General features: G+C 43.8%; 1 long non-coding RNA gene across 2 annotated transcripts; it reads right to left on the reverse strand.

Moving 5' to 3' along the window:
* Positions 1-503: 503 nt before the first annotated feature.
* On the reverse strand, positions 504-10,378 carry LOC100847269 (uncharacterized). 2 transcript variants are annotated; one of them, XR_009496451.1, is made up of 4 exons: positions 9,171-10,378; positions 8,942-9,010; positions 1,511-1,718; positions 504-1,372 (listed from the first exon to the last, which is right to left on the reverse strand). It is a non-coding gene; the product is annotated as an uncharacterized lncRNA (long non-coding RNA). The 2 variants fall into 2 exon arrangements; XR_809763.4 differs by having other exon boundaries at positions 504-1,718.
* Positions 10,379-10,797: the final 419 nt, after the last annotated feature.

Here is a 10,797-nt window from a genome sequence, read left to right on the forward strand (position 1 = left end):
ATAAGGGTGATGTTGGCCCCGCCCCGTTGAGATGGTTGCTTCCTCAGAGCCCATCTCTACCTTCTAAGCAGGATCAATCTCAGGAGACCATATTTCCAGAGCTGCTGAAGCTGACCTTGTTGGCTAAAGATTTGAAACTGGACTTCATGGACATCCTCAGGTACTGTTTAATCACAACCCACTTATAAAGATAACTTTGGAATCTGTCATTCCCATCTAATTTCAATCCACAGTCAAGCTAAAAATGTGGCAGAAACTCTGGCCACAGCCATAGCGGCCTCCCCCTTCTGCTCAATCCCCACTTCTGCCCTGCTGTGCATGGAGCCTGCATGTGCTTGGTACATGAGTAAATGTGTGAAGCCTTCCTAAGGCCTAAGCTCTGGACTTTTCTGATCATTTGAACTTAAAATTTTTAAGTTTTGATTCTTTGAACTTGAATCAATATAAATGGGTAGAAAGTTGAAAATAACACATTTCACCCCAAAAACCATCAAATCACAGGAAATATTAAGGAATCATTGTTTAAAATAAATCAAATTTTAAAACTGGATAAACATAACAATTGTAGGCCTCAGATTGTCTAACTCAGCACAGTTCTGACATGAAAGTTCATAATTTCATAAAATTTTCCAAAAGTTTAAATTGAAATCATTAAAACCCCTTAACCTGAAGCATAAATTAAATCTGTAAATAATCTTTGTGATGAAACTTTGAATATTATTTTGTTCAGGAATGGGAGAAGAAAAAAGGATGAGAGAACGCACATACACTCAACCCTCACATTCACACACTCAAACACAGTCTCTCAAGCGTTATCTAACAAATAGAATACTGGCGAATTTGGTAACAGAAATGGTCTACATGCTGTATTAACATACATTTCAAAATCCCTTCCATATTCTACATTATAAGATTTTCATCATCTGTAGAGACCGAGTAGTGCTTTCATGGGAATTTTAGAGAACAATTCCTAGGGAATAAAAGGTACTAAACTCTATCAAGTAACACTTTCTTATCTAACAGTGGTCTATGTAACAACTGATCCCCGAGTCCTCAAGGACATAGAAAACACAAAAACCACTGTGAGCAGACTGGCTTCCCGCTGTGTGTTGTAGACACAGCTTCTCTGTCTTTGCAGCCACAACAGGAGGGTTTGGGGACTCCCTCGTCTCGTAACACTGATGGCAGAGGTGGTTTCATCTTCATCCATCATTTCCTCCTGCCTGTCCTCTCTGCAGCTCACAGCAACTCCAGAGGATGTGGCCTCGGTCTTCATCCTACTTTGGAGAGCGCTGATCTTCCTGGATTTGGACTGATCCTGGCTTTTGAGTTCATCCTGGTCAAACTCCAACCCCAGGGACATTCTTTCTAACTGGAGAAAGAATTGGTAACTGTTGGTGAGATAACCAGGACTGGCGTCCCTGGATATATGAATGGCTTCCTCAGCTCCTTCCAACTCAACACCCTGCTCTGATCCAGCAGTGGCTCCACCCCCAGGATGGACACCCACCACTTTTGCTGCAACATCCCATCCTGGGCTCCCGTCAGGCCTGTGTCCATGCCCTGCCCACACTGTGTGGCTCCAGTCTCATGTGCAAGGCTTCCATCTTCACCTTCCTCCAAGGTTGTCTTCCTCCCACTTCTTGAGCCCCATCACCCTGTACCTGCCCTGAGAGCTGCCAGCTCTTAGGACGTGGGGGTGGGGGAAACACGCAGAGCTGGAAACAAATGGATTCAGAGACATAAAATCAATCATTGGCCGGGAGAGGACCATAGGTCCTCCACCTATGGGATTCTCCAGGCAAGAATACTGGAGTGGGTTGCCATTTCCTTCTCTAAGGATCTTCCCAACCCAGGGATTGAACCCAGGTCTCCCACATTGCAGGCAGAAGTTTTAACCTCTGAACCACCAGGGAAGCCCCCTTGAAGGCAGTAGCTTGGGTTAGAGGGAAAGAAAGACATGAACAGTCCTTCAAGGAGGTTAGGCCACACAGAGCATGGATGTGTATAAAGGTGTTCAGAGTTAGAACATAGCTGAAAATTGTCAGGTATGGAGGGACTAAGTCCCTGCCTTGGTGGCCTTGGAGGACATGTTGGGACAGAGCAGTCAGTATGGAGGTCACAGTGCTCAGCTGGGATAACAGGAAGCAATGGAGATGCTTGGAATCTGGGCGCTTACTAACCAATTGTGACACACACATTTTACTGCTCTTCTACCTCACTGCCTCTCTGACTGGTGGTGATGACAATTTCTCCCAGCAAGAATATCAGGGAATCCAGCAAGAGGAAGCCTCTGTGGCTCCAATAATATCCACTGGTATCAAATAAAAGGAGCCTGTTTAATTCCTTTGAGTGTCGTACCTGATCCAGACCCTGTCTTAGAAGGAGAGAGACCAAGAAAGCATGTCATGGATCCTGAAGAAATCAAAAGAAACCTGTACTCACTGGACAATGGACTGACTGTGTCCTGTGACCCCCAGGGGGAAGTAATTCTCTGAGGCAAGTGTGTGCTGCCTGTGGGACCCAGACCCGGGCACTCCCAGCCCCTGAGCTGTTACTGAGCTCAGCCAACCCTGCAGCCTCGTCCAGCCCTGCCACTCCCTGCTGATTTACATGTTTTCAGAGCACAGCCCACTGCCCTGGACACTTCCTCATAGTCTGGTCACAGCCTGGGCAGGAGTCCGCGTCCTGGTCAGAATGCACAGTGAACATGAGGGCCCCCAGGCAGCTCCTCGGTCTCCTGCTGCTCTGGCTCCCAGGAAAGGAGGGAGAACACTGGGGGTTTGTTCAGTCCAGTGTGGTCAGTACTGCCTGGCCCTTCAGGGAAGTCCTCTTATAACTTGATTAATCCTGTGGAGGTATGTTTTTGTGTTTCCAATCTCATCTGCCAGGTGTGACCTCCAGATGATTCAGTCTCTATCTTCCCTGTCTGCATCTCTAGGAGACAGAGTCTCCATCACTTGTCGGGCCAGTCAAAGCGTTAGAAATAATTTACAGTGGTATCAAGAGAAACCAGGGAAAGCTCCTAAGTTCCTCATCTATGACAGAACCAGTGTGTACACAGGGGTCCCATCCCATTTCAGTGGCAGTGGATCTGGGACAGATTATACCTTCACCACCAGCAGCCTGGGCTGATGATTTTGCAACTTATTACTGTAAACAGGATAACAGTAGACCTCCCACAGTATTACACACCCAAACATAAACCAACCAGGAGAGCAGATGGGTGAGGCTGGGCTGCCCTAGCTCCTCTAGGTACCTTCATCTGCTCAGAGCATTTCTCAAATGCAGCCACATGTGCAAGTTACTGATTTATGAAAAATAGTCCTATATAATCTATATGCAGATGCATATGTACCTATTTGCTATATTGATGTTTGGCACATATTATATATCATGAATTCAAGTCCAACAGTGGGTCTGTGACTCCCTTGGACACACATACAGGCATTATAAGCATTTACACAGAATAGACATATAACTTAAATAAACTGAAAGGAATCTGATTATATTCCATCCTAACATTAGTGTGTAGGACTAAATATAGTACTTGCTCCATCTAGGGGAATTTTCTTTTTATTCCTTGTATCTAAAACTCCCATCAAATTGATATGTTGTCTTTAAAATATTTCTAAGTCTGTAGGAATCCAGAGGGAATGAGTGGAAACAAGTTTTCTAATGTTAAAAGTTAAATATTTGCATCCTGTGAAATTCACATTCATGGTGTGTTGACAATGATCCCTTGAATTCCAAGTAGATTTTTGTTTCATTTGAGGCACAATCTTATTGAGAACTTCATCAAACAGGTCATAGAATTTGTGATTTATGGAGATGATGGCAAGTAAGAAACCTACCCGTAAAGACACACAATACAACCAAAGATGTTTCCTCTTTGATTTATACTCGATCTTAGCCGAAAGGCCAAGAGGCGGTTCCTCTTTATATTCATAATATAATAAAATATTTGGTGCTATTACCTGGAATAATAGATTTCTAAACATTCTAATAAACAGCTTCAGACTTCACATAAGGCTGTAAGGATTCCAGAATAGACAGCCAATCTATGGGGGGAAAGTATTCCTAATTGACTAGGATAAGTATTCCTAGTGAGAGCATTTATTTTTTATTCATGTATTTGTTTTTAATATCTGACTCTTATTCTCTGATTGATCAGGCCTTGCTCTAGAAGGATAAATATGCAAATTTCTGGAAGCACTGAAAGATGGGACAGCTAGTACTTCAAAGTGCATTTGGACTTTGGGGATCCCTGGCTTCTGGCCAAAAGTGACTAAGTACATGAGTTCACTCCTGTGAGGCCAATGCTTCCTTAAAGCAGAAAATCATTGTTCTCACTTACCTATGCAGCCGTGTATTTTTATTGTAAGATAAGGAAGGGCCACTAAATACTTCATTCATCCCTTGTGTCTTTTCTATTCTGAACTTTCCATTTGTGTTAACCGGAGAGGAAAAGAAGTATTTACTGAGAATTTAGTTGGTTTGGATATCAGTGTATGTGATTTAATTTGATGTTTTCTTTTCGAGTGTCTTAAATATCTTTTTCAAAATTATAGGAATCACTTTTGACTTTAAGTGTGAAGTGTTAGTTGCTCAGTCGTGTCTGACTCTCTGCGACCCCATGGACTGAAAGCCCACCAGGTTCCTCTGCCCATTCTTCACCAGGCAAGAATACTGGAGTGGGTTCCATTTCCTTCTCCAGCAGAAGATGTAGGCTCAGGGATCAAACCCACATCTCCTACATCTCCACATTGGTTTCTTTAGTACTAGTGCCACCTGAAAGCCTCTTTTCCTTGGTTTATTGATCCTTACTGAAGGAAAACAAGAGTAACTATGCTAAAGCATAGTTAAAGAATAGCAAGAGGAGATAAGAAAGCCTTCCTCAGCGATCAATGCAAAGAAATAGAGGAAAACAACAGAATGGGAAAGACTAGAGATCTCTTCAAGAAAATTAGAGATACCAAGGGAACATTTCATGCAAAGATGGGCTCGATAAAGGACAGAAATGGTAAAAACCTAACAGAAGCAGAAGATATTAACAAGAGGTAGCAAGAATACACAGAAGAACTGTACAAAAAAGATCTTCACTACCCAGATAATCACGATGGTGTGATCACTCACCTAGACCCAGACATCCTGGAATGTGAAGTCAAGTGGGCCTTAGAAAGCATCACTACAAACAAAGCTAGCGGAGGTAATGGAATTCCAGTTGAGCTATTCCAAATCCTGAAAGATGATGCTGTGAAAGTGCTGCACTCAATATGCCAGCAAATTTGGAAAACTCAGCAGTGGCCACAGGACTGGAAACGGTCAGTTTTCATTCCAATCCCAAAGAAAGGCAATGCCAAAGAATGCTCAAACTACCGCACAATTGCACTCATCTCACACGCTAGTAAAGTAATGCTCAAAATTCTCCAAGCCAGGCTTCAGCAATACATGAACCGTGAACTTCCTGATGTTCAAGCTGGTTTTAGAAAAGGCAGAGGAACCAGAGATCAAATTGCCAACATCCTCTGGATCATGGAAAAAGCAAGAGTGTTCAAAAAAAACATCTATTTCTGCTTTATTGACTATGCCAAAGCCTTTGACTGTGTGGATCACAATAAACTATGGAAAATTCTGAAAGAGATGGGAATACCAGACCACCTGACCTGCCTTTTGAGAAATCTGTATGCAGGTCAGGAAGCAACAGATAGAACTGGACATGGAACAACAGACTGGTTCCAAATAGGAAAAGGAGTACGTCAAGGCTGTATATTGTCACCCTGCTTATTTAACTTCTATGCAGAGTACATCATGAGAAACGCTGGGCTGGAAGAAGCACAAGCTGGAATCAAGATTGCTGGGAGAAATATCATAACCTCAGATATGCAGATGACACCACCCTTATGGCAGAAAGTGAAGAGGAACTCAAAAGCCTCTTGATGAAAGTGAAAGTGGAGAGTGAAAAAGTTGGCTTAAAGCTCAACATTCAGAAAACTAAGATCATGGCATCTGGTCCCATCACTTCATGGGAAATAGATGGGAAAACAGTGGAAACAGTGTCAGACTTTATTTTGGGGGGCTTCAAAATCACTGCAGATGGTGATTGCAGCCATGAAATTAAAAGACACTTACTCCTTGGAAGGAAAGTTATGACCAACCTAGATAGCATATTCAAAAGCAGAGACATTACTTTGCCAACAAAGGTCCGTCTAGTCAAGGCTATGGTTTTTCCAGTGGTCATGTATGGATGTGAGAGTTGGACAGTGAAGAAAGCTGAGAGCCGAAGAATTGATGCTTTTGAACTGTGGTGTTGGAGAAGACTCTTGAGAGTCCTTTGGACTGCAAGGAGATCCAACCAGTCCATTCTGAAGGAGATCAGCCCTGGGATTTCTTTGGAGGGAATGATGCTGAAGCTGAAACTCCAGTACTTTGGCCACCTCATGGAAAGAGTTGACTCACTGGAAAAGACTCTGATGCTGGGAGGGATTGGGGGCAGGAAGAGAAGGGGACGACAGAGGATGAGATGGCTGGATGGCATCACTGACTGGATGGACATGAGTCTGAGTGAACTCCGGGAGTTGGTGATAGACAGGGAGGCCTGGCGTGCTGCAATTCATGGGGTCGCAAAGAGTCAGACACAACTGAATGACCGAACTTAACTGAACTGATGCTAAAGCCTGTTATAAGAATTAAATAAATGAATACATACAAAGTACCGTATGACTAATTAAGTTTATAAATGAAAGTGAAACATGAGTGAAAGTGTTAGTCTCTCATTCGTGTCTGATTCTTTGCAACCCCTTGAACTGTAACCTGCCCGGCCCCTGTCCATGGAGTTCTCCAGGCTCTCACTCAGTAAATACTTGTTATCAATGTCAATTTGCTTCATCTTGTAATTATGTAGATACAATCTTTCCCATCATATTTTTATTTCAGATCATTCCATAGATTGTCATTATCTTCTGAAACTCCCACTTTGTCAAGTGGTGGAATAGCTTATTTCCTACAACCTAAAAAGAAGTGTACACATTTGGAAAAAGAAATATATATATTTGTTGTGAGGTTTAGTTGATCAGTCATGTCTGACTGTTTGTGACGTCATGAACTACAGCCTGCTAGGCTCCTCTGTCCAAGGGATTTCCCAGATAAGAATACTAGAGTGGGTTGTCATTCCCTTCTCCAGAGGATCTTCCCCTTAGCAGGGATCGAACCCATGCTTCCTGCACTGATATTGGCAGGTGGAGTCCTTACATAGACATCAAAGGGGCTCCAGGTAAGAAGGAGTTTGATCCCATTTTTAATATTTGTTCATCAACACCTCTCAGTCTATTCTCATTTTTTCCATTTTGCCTCATATGTGTGCAACTGCCACAGGGAAACTCAAAACTCACAAACCCAGGTCCATACAAGGTCCCTCCACAGCCCTACAAAAGCCCAAACTTCTGCTTCTCTCCATCCATCCTGGCCCCACTTGTGCCCATCTTACTCCACCTGGAATTTCCTTATGTCAGTGATAATCTTTCTCAAAAAATCTAGATGTGGGGACTGTCTGGAAGCTCAAGATAATTCTTAATAATTAATTCTATCTCTTTTCCAGAGATTGACAGCATACTGGTAAAGAGAGAATGTACTGAAAAGCTAAGAAATAGTGACGCCTAGGGACCTGAGCCTAATTTAACCCTCTTTGCTGCTGCTGTTGCTGCTAAGTCGCTTCAGTCGTGTCCGACTCTGTGTGACCCCATAGACGGCAGCCCACCAGGCTCCCCCATCCCTGGGATTCTCCAGGCAAGAACACTGGAGTCGGTTGCCATTTCCTTCTCCAATGCATGAAACTGAAAAGTGAAAGTGAAGTCATTCAGTTGTGTCCAACTCTTCGGAACCCCCTGGACTGCAGCCTACCAGGCTCCTCCATCCATGGGATTTTCAAGGCAAGAGTACTGGAGTGGGTTGCCATTGCCTTCTCCATTAACCCTCTTTAATGTCCCTTAAACACATTGCTGTCTCAGTAACAGCTGCTCACAAACCGAACACCTCAAAGAAAGGAGAAGGTGGAGGCCTCAAGTCAAACACAGCTTTCAACAGTATCTCTGACCCTGATTCCCTGGAGGAAACAGCTGCTCAGCTGAGCCCCCAGGGGAGGGGTATGTGTAGGAACGTACAGGGAGGCTATTCCCACCTCCTTCCAGGGCTCCCCATCATTTCCTCCTCCCCCAGCTTGTCCTGCACTGAGAGGAGCAGCTGCTCTGACCCTGATTCCCTGGAGGAAGCAGCTGCTCAGCTGAGCCCACAGGGGAGGGGTGTGTTTAGGAATATAATGTACAGTTCCCGTTGAAGGTTCTGTGCACCGAAGTCACGTGCAGGGTCCCCAGTCTCCACACTGGGCACATTTTTCTCAGCAATAAAATTAGTCTCCAAGGACCACAGAGAAGGTTGGATCCTGATTAGCACAAAGTCTTCAGGTAGAATGGGGGAAGGGCCACACCTGGGAGAGGAAATGAACCAGGAAGAGCAAGGAATCACCAGGCTGAGGGCCAGCCTCAAAGTCATGTCTCCCTGATTGGATGAAAGTGCTAAACACCTAACATTTTGCCAGAATCAAAAGTAAATTATTTATGGTGACAAAAATCATTCCAGAGTCTAAAATCATCTTTAATATTTTTAGGGAAATTATGTCCATTAATTTACATTTACATTAAGTGTATATGCTACAGCCTCACTTTTATTAAAACACTGAGGCATATATTATCAAGGGCAAAAATACTCAGTTTGAGAGAAGGTAATCAACATAGGTGGAATAAAATAGACATTGAGACAGAGCCAAAGGATCTGTAGCTATGAGGGAAATTACTTTTGTATGCTTATCATATTAAGTGATAAGATGCAGAATAGTTTCATGAAGCCACAAACTTTTAGAAATGACCAAGAAGAATTAGATACCTACATTAACAAGAGACTTGACTGATCTTCTTCCAGTGCTTGGTTGCTTTGGGTCCAGTCAGTGGTAGATACTCTGCAAAATGTTAACATCACACCAGGTTATAATTGCATCATGCCCACATCCTTAGGTTTAGCTGCACCTTAAGGATATTTCAGTCATTGTTCAGGTTACATATACTTAAAACTATATAAAATTTTACATGGAACTATATATAGGTTAAAAAAAAACCTACCTGAATAAGGCACGTTCATTTTTTTCCTTCATAACTACTCTTCCATATTTGTATTCACGCTAAGTTCCCCTCTTCCCCAGTTCCTCCTGGGGCTGCTGTGCTGACTCCGTCCCCTCCCTCTGGTCTGCAGTCGTGGAAAGAGGCATCTCCATCTCCTGCAAGGCCATCCCATCTCATCCATAGAAATGAATACACCTGTCCTCCCTCCTTCCAGAACAAACCACACACTCTCCTCACCCATTGACATAGGGGTCCCCCAGGCTCCTGGGGTCCCATCCTGGCTCAGTGGCCATGGATCTGGGACGGATTTCACACTCACACTCACCACTGTGGAGACTGGGGACCCTGAATGTGACTTCTGTGCACAGAGCCTTCAATGGGAACTGTACATTACGTTCCTAAACACACCCCTCCCCTGTGGGCTCAGCTGAGCAGCTGCTTCCTCCAGGGAATCAGGGTCAGAGCAGCTGCTCCTCTCAGTGCAGGACAAGCTTGGGGAGGAGGAAATGATGGGGAGCCCTGGAAGGACTCCCAGGGAATAGCCTCAGGTCCCGAGCCCAGGAGTCTCTGTTATGAGCTCCCTGGGGTCTGCACCGCTGGTTGAGATGCTCACAGACAGCTCCATGCTGACTCTCCCTTGGTTCTCAGCATCACTGATCCTAGAGGACCGGTCATCTGCCCTCTAGCCCCAGGAGCACAGGCCTGGCCCACTGTGACTTCACCACTAGACTCAAAGACATTTGTTCATAGACAGGGTCAGGGCCCCAGGGAGGGACTGGTCTGTGGTTCTGAGAAAACTCTTTCCCTCAGTCTCTCTGGTGGAAATTCCAAGTCTGGAGAATCTTAATCATCCTGGTGTATATTCTCTTAAAATCTGGAAATTATCCTCATATTAGAAACAAATACCATGATGAAATTTAAACTTCATGTGGGTATCATGTAGCCACAGCTTCTAAGTTTGTTAACTTAAATCTGCTTCTGAACTTCCTGGCTTTGAATCGTGCTCCTGCCTTCTGTGTGCTCCACCCATCTCAGCTCCTGCTTCTGTCCTAGACTACCATGACCTCAGGTTTCCTTGAAGGTAGACATCTTCTCCCCTAACTCTCAGAATGCCCGTGTCCTTGGCTGGAGTAGTTAGTGATTTTCAAAGTGTAAGAGTGAGGCATCTGTAGAGTGTGACATGGTTTATATTTTTATCCAGATAGTGATATATGTCAACCTTCATGTGTTGTGTACTTAATATATCTGCCCGTTCTTCCTGTATGTTTTTTAATATCACAATTAAATTGAAAAAGAACAAATCCAGAGTTTAAAGCAAATATTTTGAAAAGAACAAAAATCAGCACATATTCAGGGAAGCTCAGCATTCTTAAGTAGAAGTGTAATATGATGTACAGATGTGAGATTTGAATCGTAAAGAAGGCTTAGCGCCAAAGAACTGATGCTTTTGAACTGTGGTTCTGGAGAAGACTCTTGAGAGTCCCTTGGACAGCAAGAAGATGTAACCAGATCAATGCTAAAGGAAATGAACCCTGACTATTCATTGGAAGGACTGATGCTGAAGCTACAATACGTTGGCCACCTGACTCCAAGAGCTGACTCATTGGAAAAGATCTTGATGCTGGGA

The sequence above is a fragment of the Bos taurus genome, chromosome 11 (genome assembly GCF_002263795.3).
Source record: "Bos taurus isolate L1 Dominette 01449 registration number 42190680 breed Hereford chromosome 11, ARS-UCD2.0, whole genome shotgun sequence".
Lineage (NCBI taxonomy): Eukaryota > Metazoa > Chordata > Mammalia > Artiodactyla > Bovidae > Bos > Bos taurus.